The 12,139-nt window shown below is 33.8% G+C and overlaps 1 pseudogene; it reads left to right on the top strand.

Moving 5' to 3' along the window:
• The first annotated feature begins 2,828 nt into the window (after positions 1-2,828).
• LOC124089373 (transmembrane protein 14A-like) lies at positions 2,829-3,145 on the top strand (annotated as a pseudogene).
• Positions 3,146-12,139: the final 8,994 nt, after the last annotated feature.

The following is a 12,139-nucleotide window of genomic DNA, read 5'->3' as shown; positions in this document are numbered from 1 at the left end:
TGAATTGAAGGCAGTCAGAAAACAACATGAAAATACCTATGCACAAATACAGAATACTGAAATACCATAATTATGTTGCATAAATCACTTTTACTTCTGCTCTAAAATATAAAAAAAACAATAGCATAAAATAACTATCAAAATACTAATTTATAAATTCATTATATTGATATCACAATGTGAGGAAGGGCAATGTAAAGGGGTAGAGTTTTGCATGAAACTGAAGCTAAGAGCTTCTTGCTTTAAAATGGCACAACCAAATTCATCAATACATTAAGAAGGGCCAAGTGGGATTTAATCCTGGAATACAAGAATTGTTCATCATATAAAAATTGACTGATGTAATATGCAATATTACTAGGATGAGAAACAAAAAACAAAAGATCATCTCAATTGATGTAAAAAAAGCTTTTGAAAAAATTTAACATTTTCTCAATATAAACATTTAAAAATTAGTAATAGATGAAAATTGTTTTCAATATTATACTCATTGGTGAAAAAATTGAAAGTTATTTCTTTAAGACCAGAAAAAAAGCACAAACAACTTATCTTTTGATTTCTATTCAACATACTACTGGAAATTCTAGCCAAAACAATTATATGAGAGAAAGAAAAAAAGAGTCATCCAAATTGGAAAGCAGTAAAATAGATTATCTCTGTTCACAAATTATTTTTAAAAGAATTATGAAAACTACTAAATGAATTCAGAATAGTTGAAGGATACCAAATCAACCCAAATATTCATTTTTTTCCTATAGATTCACAATGAGCAATTCACAGAAAAGTGAGAAAACAATCTCACTTATAATAGCATTAGAAAGAACAAAGTAGAAATAAATCTTACCAAGAAATTAGAACTTATACCACAAACTACAAAACACTGCTCAAAGAAATCACAAGTAAATGGAAAGGTCTGCCACTTTATAGATTGGGAAAAAAGTATTACTGTTAAAATATCCACACTACCCAAAGTGATACACAATTTCAATGCAATCCCTATCAAAATTTCTATGGCACTCTTCCTTAGAAATAGAAAAAGTCTTAAAATTTATATAAAATTTCAAGGGCCCCAAATAGCCAAAATAATCTTGAGAAAGAATAAACAAAGAATTTTCACACTCCCTGACTCCAAACTATATTATAACATAGTAATTAAAACATTAAGGTACTTCAATGAAGAGAGATATATGGAACGATGAAACATAAAGGAGAGTCCAGAAATAAAACACCATAAATAAAGTCAACTAACTGGTCTTTGACAAGAGTGCAAAAGTTATGCAATGGTAAAGGAATAGTTTCTTGCACAAATTGTATCAGGAAAACTGGATATCCACATATAAAAGTAAAGTTGAACAAATTATAAAAATTTACTTGAAATTTGTTAGATAATAACACATGACCTGAAAGTATAAAACCTCCGGGGGGCAGGGGGGGGAACTTAGGGGAAAACGATTACATCAGAGTTTGTGATGTTATCTTAGATATGACAGCAAAAATGCAAAACAAGGGGGGGGGAATAGAAAAGTGTGATCACATTAAATTTAAAGACTTCTACAAAAATTAGACAATTCACAGCCTGAAAAAGTAACTTTTGAAATATTGAAAAGTACTTGAGAAATATCTATTTGATAAAGGTTTGATGTCTAGAATATAATACACCTACAACTCAATGTCAGCAACGTTAAATAATTTGATTAAAAATGGGAAAATGACTAAAATAGACATTTCTGCAAACAATAAATACAAATAGCCAATAAGTATAAAAAGACGATTTGCATTGCTAATCATTACAGAAAATGAAACCAGAAACCACAATGAGATATCACCTCATAACAATTAGAATGGACACTATCAAATAAATATGTAAATAAGGCACACAAAATAATATGAATTGACAAAGATGTGGAGAAATGAACCCTTGTGAATTACTGTTAAAAATTTTAAATGGCTGAGGCTGTAGTTCAGTGACAGAGCATTTGCCCAGCATGCTTAAGGCACTGGGTTTGATCCTCAGCACCACATAAAAATAAATGAATACAATAAAGGCATACTGTCACAACTACAAAAAAGAAATTTAAATAAAAATGTAAAATGATGCAGCACTTTGAAAAACAATACAGAATTTCTCCCACTCCAACAGACCCCCTAAAAAGTAACATAGAATTACCATACAATTCAGCAATCTCAGTTCTGACCATGTATCTAAAGGAAATGAAACTTGGCTCCAAAGATATATTCCCTCTGCATGTTCTTTGCAGCTATATTCACATTAGCTAACAGGGGGAAGTCCTTCAAATGTTTATCAATGGATAAATAGGTTTTTAAAAAGTGGTATATACACAAAATGGAATATTATTCATCCTTTTGAAGGGGAAATCCTGTGATATACTGAAAATATTGATATATTTTACTTTCCTTTTAACTAGTTTAAAAGTATTTTCTAATTTATTTTGATATAACTTTTCTATTTTTGTGCTATTTACATGTGTGTTACTTAATTTCCAAAAATTTAGGAGCTTTCCATATATTTTGTTATTTATTTCAGTTTAAATTTTTGTGGTTGATATACAAACTTTGTGTGATTTTAATCATTTTATGTTTGTTGATACTTATAGGTGTAGAACCCGATCCACCTTGATGTGTTCTGTGCACAGTTAAAGTAATGCAAAGGAAGAATGTTTCCAGACTTTAGCACCTACCTTGTACAAGGTACTTGGTGCTATGGGGATAAAGAAGTGAAACTGGGTTTACCATGAAGGAGCTTGACTGGCTTTGAAGAGAAAGGATCCCAACATAAGGAATTCTACACCAAAATTGCAAATTCACCAATGGACCTGGTTGGTTTTGGTTATGTAGCCCTTGTGATATTTGGATGCATTTTAGGATATAAGAAGAGAAGTAGTGTTCCCTCTTTGATTGTTGGTCATTGTTGAATTTTTGGCAGGCTATGGAGCTTACCATGTCTCCACAGACAAATGAGATGTTAAACTATTGCTACTTACAGCTTTCCTCATGGCTACCATAATGGGTGTGAGATTTAAACTTTCAAAAAAATATGCCTGTGGGGCTGTTTGCAGGTTTAAGCCTCAGGATGATCCTGAGATTTGCTTGTCTCACTGTTGCTGTGAACTTCCAGAAGGGCTGAAAACTCATTTCCTGTCATTCCACTGTAACAGGCAGAGTATATTCTTTGTATTTAAAAGATAAATTTCCGTATAGAATGTCAGTTCCCTTATTTTATGTCAGAAACAAAAGTAATACTCTCTCCTCTAGTATGAACAATAATTTGAGGTAGTTTTTTTTATTTAACTGCAAAAACTTGAACTGTTTTTAATTGTCAAGTACTGTTTTCATTAAAGGTGTTTAATGAATCCCAACATACTCTTTTATTTGCTTTGTCTATCTTTACCTCTGTAGCATTGTTTTTGACATTTTCAAATACTTATGACTCAAGTAAGTTTAAATTAAACTACAAATTATCCAATAAAGGAATTCCCTAAGTGGACATCACAGAAATACAAAAGTATTCATTTATCACTTGTGTTATGTAAGAATTTTTTTAATTTTAATTTTATTGCTGCCAATATTATTTTTCCTTTAAATTAATTCCATTCTCAACATACTCTAACAGAATGGATAAGTATTCAAATAAAAAAAAAAGTTTTTTTTTTTTTTTAAAATAAACTAATTTAAAGTTTTTTGCTGTTTTTATAGTTTGCTAGAAATAACAACTAGGTCAAGTTACTTAATACTTAATGTGTATCTGTTGTATCCTTATATATATTTTAACCACATGTTAATTTAATTATTTTGACAAGAATATATAACCCTACAAATACAATTTTTGTCTATTTTTTCTCTTTATAAGCTTTTGTGTCATGTGATTTAAATATGTTATTTTTTGGTATTAAGTTTTCAAGTTCTTTATATATCCTGGAGATTAATGCTCTATCTGAGGTGCAGGTTGTTAGAGTCTGTAAACAAGTCAGGATGGCACCTGGCATTTTGCCAGAGGGAGTGGTTTGTGAAGTAACCCAGCGAGCCATTAAGTGTGGAGATTCCTTATTGGTTGACTGCTGTATCTAGTTTATGTTAATTAAGATAAGCTGTGTGGAATGTATAAACACCCCTCCAGTCCTACAATAAAGGGCTCCCACTCCAGCTGTATCAATCTACACAAGTTGCTCGTCACTCCCACCCCACCCCCCCCCACCCCCACCCCCGCCCCTGGGTTATTTTGCTGCAGCCGGACTGCAGCACAGGTGGTAAAGATTTTCTCCCTTTCTGTAGGCTCCCTATTAATGTTCTTGATTTTCTTCACAGTGAAGAAGCATTTTAGTTTGATACCATCTCATTTATGATTTTTGCTGATAATGGATGGATCTGGAGACTATCATGATAAGTGAAATGAACCAATCCCCAAAATCTAAAGGTAGAATGTTCTCTCTGATATTCAGATACTAAAACACAATAAGGGTGGGAGGGAAGAGTAGAAATTCATTGGGTTAGACAAGGGGGAATGAAGAGAAGGGAGTGATGATGGGAAGAGGAAAGACAGTCAAATTAATTGGACGTAGCTTTCCTATGTTTGTCTATGAGTATACCACCAGTGAAACTCTACCTCATGTACAACCTCAAGAATAGATTCCTAATTAGAATGAGTTATACTCCATGTATGTATAATATGTCAAAATATGTTCTACTGTCATGTATACCTAAAAAAACAAAACAAATTTAAAACTTTTACAAAAATATTGTTACATGCATTTTCATTTTTGATCATTATATATTCTTTTTTTAAGAGAGAGAGAGAATTTTTTAATATTTATTTTTTAGTTTTCGGTGGACACAACATCTTTATTTTATTTTTATGTGGTGCTGAGGATCGAACCCAGCACCCTGTGCATGCCAGGCAAGCATGCTACCACTTGAGCCACATCCCCAGCCACACATTATATATTCTTATTGAATTGACTGCTTTAAAATATATATAAGGCCCATCTTCCCCATATGTCATATAACATTGATCCAGCAATATATTTAAAAAGTACAGCAAGCAGAGGCAAGAGAATCATGAGTTCCAATCCAGTTTCAGAACTTAGCAAGGCCCTGTCTTAAAAAAAAAAAAAATTAAAAAGGGCTGGGATGTGGCTTTGCCACTGAGTTCAATTCTCAGTACCAATAATAATAATCTATAAATATATATGTATATATAGCATATAATTATGTAGTTTTATGTTGTATATGTAGCATTATATTTGTATTAGAGTATAGTATGATAATATAATTTAGCATATGAGCAAAATATTAGCATAGATATTTTATAATAATAAATAAATGCATAAAAATATTTGACAAAAATTCAACATTTACTCATAATAAAAACTCTAAGCACAATTTGAAGGAAATAGTCTCAACCTGATAAGCAGTATCTATGAGAAAATTGTCCCCTGAATGAAAGATTAAATTCTTTCTCCTTTAAAATTAAGGAAGAGTTTAAAATTCCTTTCTATTAAATATTTTACTGGAGGTAGATCCTAGTTAGAGCAATATGACAAGATAAACCATGCAAATGAAATGGAAAGAAAGCCATGAGTCCTCATTTATAGATGGAAGACAACCTATGCAGAAATTCCCCCAAAGTAAGTCCCCCAAAACCTGTTAGAATTAATAATCGAGCTTAACAAAATTATGGATCATAAAATCAATATGCAAAATGTAGTTGCATTTCTATATACTGTTCGTAGTGACATTAAAGTAAGGTAATAGAGGCTCCTAGGGTGCAAAATTTAAGAAAACACTCATTTCAAAAGTGTGAAATTAAAGTAGAAAATGTTTACAATAGCATTAAAAAATCCTAAAATCCTTAGTGACAAATCTAATAAAATGTGTTTAAGATCTTTATGCTGTTTCTTGTAGAAATAGAGAAAGCAATCATGAAATTCATATGGAAAAATAAATGACCCAGAATAGCAAAAACAATGCTAAGCAGGAAGTGTGAATCAGGCGGTATAGCGATACCAGACTTCAAACTATACTACAGAGCAATAGTAACAAAAACAGCATGGTACTGGTACCAAAACAGGGGCTTGGACCAATGGTACAGAATAGAGGACACAGAAACCAATCCACAAAACTACAACTACCTTATATTTGATAAAGGGGCTAAAAGCATGCAATGGAGGAAGGATAGCATCTTCAACAAATGGTGCTGGGAAAACTGGAAATCCATATGCAACAAAATGAAACTGAATCCCTTTCTCTCGCCATGCACAAAAGTGAATTCAAAATGGATCAAGGAGCTTGATATCAAATCAGAGACACGCCGTCTGATAGAAGAAAAAGTTGGCTACGAACTACATACTGTGGGGTCGGGCTCCAAATTCCTCAATAGGACACGCATGGCACAAAAGTTAATAACTAGAATCAACAAATGGGACTTACTCAAACTAAAAAGTTTTTTCTCAGCAAAAGAAACAATAAGAGAGGTAAATAGGGAGCCTACATCCTGGGAACAAATCTTTACTCCTCACACTTCAGATAGAGCCCTAATATCCAGAGTATACAAAGAACTCCAAAAATTAGACAATAAGAGAACAAACAACCCAATCAACAAATGGGCCAAGGACCTGAACAGACACTTCTCAGAGGAGGACATACAATCAATCAACAAGTACATGAAAAAATGCTCACCATCTCTAGCAGTCAGAGAAATGCAAATCAAAACCACCCTAAGATACCATCTCACTCCAGTTAGATTGGCAGCCATTATGAAGTCAAACAACAACAAGTGCTGGCGAGGATGTGGGGAAAAGGGTACACTTGTACATTGCTGGTGGGACTGCAAATTGGTGCAGCTAGTTTGGAAAGCTGTATGGAGATTTCTTGGAAAGCTGGGAATGGAGCCACCACTTGACCCAGCTATTCCCCTTCTCGGTCTATTCCCTAAAGACCTAAAAAGAGCATGCTACAGGGACACTGCTACATCGATGTTCATAGCAGCACAATTCACAATAGCAAGACTGTGGAACCAACCTAGATGCCCTTCAATAGATGAATGGATAAAAAAAATGTGGCATTTATACACAATGGAGTATTACTCTGCATTAAAAAATGACAAAATCATAGAATTTTCAGGGAAATGGATGGCATTAGAGCAGATTATGCTAAGTGAAGCTAGCCATTCCCTAAAAAACAAATGCCAAATGTCTTCTTTGATATAAGGAGAGTAACTAAGATCAGAGTAGGGACGAAGAGCAGGAGAAGAAGATTAACATTAAACAGGAATGAGAGGTGGGAGGGAAAGGGAGAGAGAAGGGAAATTGCATGGAAATGGAAGGAGACCCTCAGAGTTATACAAAAGTACATACAAGAGGAAGTGAGGGGAAAGGGAAAAATAATACAAGGGGGACAAATGAATGTCAGTAGAGGGGGCAGAGAGAGAAGAGGGGAGTGGAGGGGAGGGGAGGGGGGATAGTAGAGGATAGGAAAGGCAGCAGAACACAACAGACACTAGTATGGCAATATGTAAATCAATGGATGTGTAACTGATGTGATTCTGCAATCTGTATATGGGGTAAAAATGGGAGCTCATAATCCACTTGAATCAAAGTGTGAAATATGATATATCAAGAACTATGTAATGTTTTGAACAGCCAACAATAAAAAATTTAAAAAAAAACAAAAAACAAAAAACTATAACTTATACCACCATGTAAGAAATGTCCACTAATAGTTATATATATTTTAATAAACTACTTCACCTATATTAACCCTGCCCTTTCCATTGTCTCTGTGATATGTTCCATGCAGCAAAGGAACGGGTTTTCTCAAGCTTCTGCCTGTGGCTGCTTCCCTAAAAAAAAAAAAAGATCTTTATGCTGAATTCATCAAAAATTGCTAATAGAAATTAATGACAATTTAAGTTCATGAACAGATATACTTTTCATTAATTAAAAGACCTAAATTCTCTCAAATTGATATAAAGATTACATTCGACTACATTAATTTCTCAAGTGCACTTTTTTATGATAGAAATTTACAAATTTACTTCTGAAAGTAAAAAACTAGAAGAAGCAAAACACTTTTAAAATAAAACAATAAAAATGGACCATATTATTTGATTTCAATATTCATTCTAAAGCTTCAATAATGAAGACACAGAATACAACATATACTGATTGAATTTATGAAAATCTGGAAAGAGAAAAGCTTAGAAGAATAGAATTGGATTTTAGTTTAGGCAAGAGCTAGTTTTGAGGGAAAGAATATTTGCAAAATGGAACTAGGGAACATTTTTGGATGTTGATGATATTCTTTATCTAGTTCGGCATCCAAGTTATACAATTTGTATACTTGGCCAATGTGTAAACTATTTCTTTAAAAGAGTACACATTGTGAACATTGAGCATTAGTAATTCTGACTTCTTAAAAAAAATGTGTCATGGGAGGAATGTGAATTCCATTAAACCTGGGATTGCCTGGTTATAATGGATGTCTCTATTAGTGATTCTCATTAACACTATAGTTCAGAACTAGCAGTTTACTCACCTTCAACTATTTTCACACTCACTCACATTGCTGTCATTTATTTATTTATCACTCACTTGACTAATAACTCACTCACCTGTTTATCCATCCAACAAATCTCCCTTATGCTTCTACTAGTGGGCAACCATTGTGCATGATAAAAAAAAACCTCAAGGGTGGATTCAGGACACCTTTTATCCAAGTAACAACTGACCTTTTTCCTATCAGTGTGACCTCAAATAATTGTATGTTGTGCGATTCTAATTTTCCTCACCTATAAAATAATGGTAACAATACTTACCTCTGGGTAAAGCTCTCTTGACACAGTATCAGGCATATGCCATTAAAAAAAATCCTTTTTCCTTCCATTTATGCCAGTTATTTCCAGAGCAAGACTTAGAGTTTCTGGCATCAGAATCACCTGCTACATATTAAAATACAATCCTTAAGAGGAAATTGCAGAAAGTACATTTTAACAAGTACTGAACTGGGCATGCCCTGATGCTCTGATGCCTACCAGCTCCACCTGTTTCCAATGTCTACCCCACTTCTTCACAGGTGAAATCTCCTCCTGAATTATCTCACTGAATGTATAAGAACAATTTTATTCTTTTACTATGAAGGATCCTTTTTTTTCTCAAAGTGTCATCAGATGACTTTTGTATCAGAATATTTTGGATATGCTTATTCAAAAATCCAAGTTTCTTAGCCTTATGCCTTTATTGGGGATGAACATCTATAAATCTTCTTTACTATTATTATTTTTTACAAGTCTAAATTTAAGCAAGCTACCTATACACAATTCATAAAAACTGTAACATTTGAGACCTCTAGGCAAAACCCATAAATCTCATTTTCCTAAAGTCTGATAATTTTTTTTATCTCAGTTCATATTCACTCTCCTGTTTCACATCCTCACTCTTTAAGCAGCAGGAATGGAAAATGGCATATATTTTTAATGGTCTGATTCTATCTCCGACTTGCAGTCCAGTGAATATAAACTAATTTTCACTGGTATTTCTTTATTCTAAAAGTGTCCATTTGTAGCTAATAGGTATCAAGCCCTAATCTAAGTGTTCAGGATATAGAAGCAACAACAACAAAACCAAACTAACAACAAATAAAAACGATTTCTCTGAAGCTCATTTTCTAATGACATATTCAAACTTAATCAAAGTTAACAAAATTAATGAAATGCAGCAAGTTAGACAACAAAATAAATGTATTATGGTAACAATGAAATAAGGAAGGGAATAGAAGTATAAAATTTATCATTCTAAAATAGTATAATTAGGGGGAAAGGGAGTTTATCTACCTTATAATTCCTGTGATTCCTAATATAGCATAATTAAATGTAACTTTCTCATTGTTAACTGCTATGTCCACCCTCTTGTTGGGAGCCCGACAATTGTGTATCACCAGCCTGATAGGAACGGTCTGGGCCATCATCTGAAACCTCCATAACATTTGGATGAAAAATTATGTGACAGGACCTGATTTTCCCAGAGTCCAGAGCTGAATTTGGCTATTAGGTATGCCCCATATAACTTTTCCTAACTTGGCCATTATCAACCACAGCTAGAGATGATATTTTCGCCTAATCTGAAGGGTTAACTGCAGTGATAGATTACTACCAGAAGAGGGTAGCAGAGGGTTGCAGAGTAAGAGCTAATGCTATCATAGGTCTCCCTCTGCCAAGGTTATGTTCAAACAAAGCATTATTATAGTCAGTCAAGAGGCAAACTCACTGGGCAAAACATTGTCCTGAGAAGAACATAGTTTATAAGAGCTGAAAATAATCTGTAACTTCACATTCCCTGGAAGAAATCGGTTCATAGAGTATCAGAGACAATTCTAGAGCCCTGGTCTGATCATTTCTCTTAGTTAATAACAGACCTTTGATTTCTTGCTAGATAAAATAGATAAAATATTCATGCATGAATATATCCCATGACATGAATGTCTACTGCCACTGTGACCCCTGTGTATGTCTTTGACTTCCTCTGTTGCCACTCCTACCCACCCTACGCCTATTAAGTCCTACTGTCTTAAGAACCAATGGCCCCTAAACATGGTGGAAAATCTCAAGATTCAAGTTGTCTTTCTTTTCTCCATGGTAAGTATTTATTCATCATGAGTTCTTGGTTTAAGCTTAAGCATATGAAGTATTAAAACTGAAGTCTTCTAGCATTCCCTTATTTGATAAAAAAGAAGATGAGATCCAAGACTACCTGAGGGTTTCATCTCTGCATTCCCAGCAACTACCATGTACCTGGTGCTTTATAGATACTCGATTCATTGTTACTGCAAGAATTCACCAGGTGATCATACAAAGCATTTAGCCCAGATGGTAAATTTTACAGTCTTTAAAAGGACAGAGTATGGCAAATTTCATTTTTATCTTATATCCTGCAGAAACCAGCTGTAATGCATCCCTTCCCAGGAGTACCTTGCAGGAATCCTCCCACCTACTGAGCTCTGGACAGTGCCCTGACAGTGATATCAAACAGATGAAGTTGAAAATTCAGTAGAGGATGTAACATGTCCTTAAAATCATCACCACCACGACCCTTGATACAAACCAAAGCAAAGGTCAGTACTGCCCCTGTGCTCCTCATGGCCAGGACTCTGCCACCTGTCAACTGCAACAGACTTGCCAGCAACCCTCTCTGGACAAGAACTAACAGAAATTCTGGGAAAGAAGCCAGACAATATTCTTGACTCTTAGAGCCAAATTTATGACAAGGGAAAAGGAATTAGAACCCAGTTTTTTTTTTTCTTTTCAACAAAGCTGTAAAAACAAACAAGCAAATTTAAAAGTTTTTTTCTCTTTTAACCTATCTAACAGATCGGTGAAAAGGTATTATTATTTTAATTATTATTATTTTCCTCATTCTGGAAGGATGTAAAGGGAGGTAAAAAGTCTCATTCAGGACTCCAACTGAGGTCTTTTGATTTCAAAACCCATGTTAATTTTTGTATGCTGCCATGCTACCCTGATTCAATTTGATGTAACTCATATGTCATGTTTTATGATTTATAATACATGTTAATTTTTATTTTTTTAATTTATATATAAGTAGAACCATATTGTAAAGATAAAATATTAATTTCTCTTGGATACATAAGGATCCCAGGTCATATGAATTTTGACTCTAAATCCACTCCTCCATGAACAAATGACTTGCCTGTGCAAATTGGTTCAGTCTGCTTAAAGTATAATCTAAGAAAAGACTTAAAACGGTCTTTTCAGGGTAATATTTGTCCCTTTAATATCACTTGAGTGGTTGGTTGCAACTCAAACTTCTGCATACATAAAGTGATAAAAACTTACACAAAATTGCTTTTCTTTTGTTCAAAATGCTGAAACGAAAGCAAAAGTAAACCTTCTCACTTTAATGAACCATAGGACAAAATCACAGACCTGGATGCTTTCTAAGCTGTATGTGTTGAGGAGGAATGTACATAGCAATGGCACAATTGTTATCCTGATAAGGAGCAAAGGAACAGAGACCACGTGGAGTTACCTAGATGTTTCCAGAGGGAATTAATAAGCTTTTGATTATTTGGTTTTAAAAGAGTAAAACCTAGGACTGGATTTGAAAGTGGA

Source organism: Marmota monax, unplaced genomic scaffold, assembly GCF_021218885.2.
Source record: "Marmota monax isolate L192 unplaced genomic scaffold, Marmota_monax_Labrador192_F-V1.1 WCK01_AAM20220418_F8-fsc00096, whole genome shotgun sequence".
Lineage (NCBI taxonomy): Eukaryota > Metazoa > Chordata > Mammalia > Rodentia > Sciuridae > Marmota > Marmota monax.
This window is presented reverse-complemented; position numbering and strand designations above follow the sequence as displayed.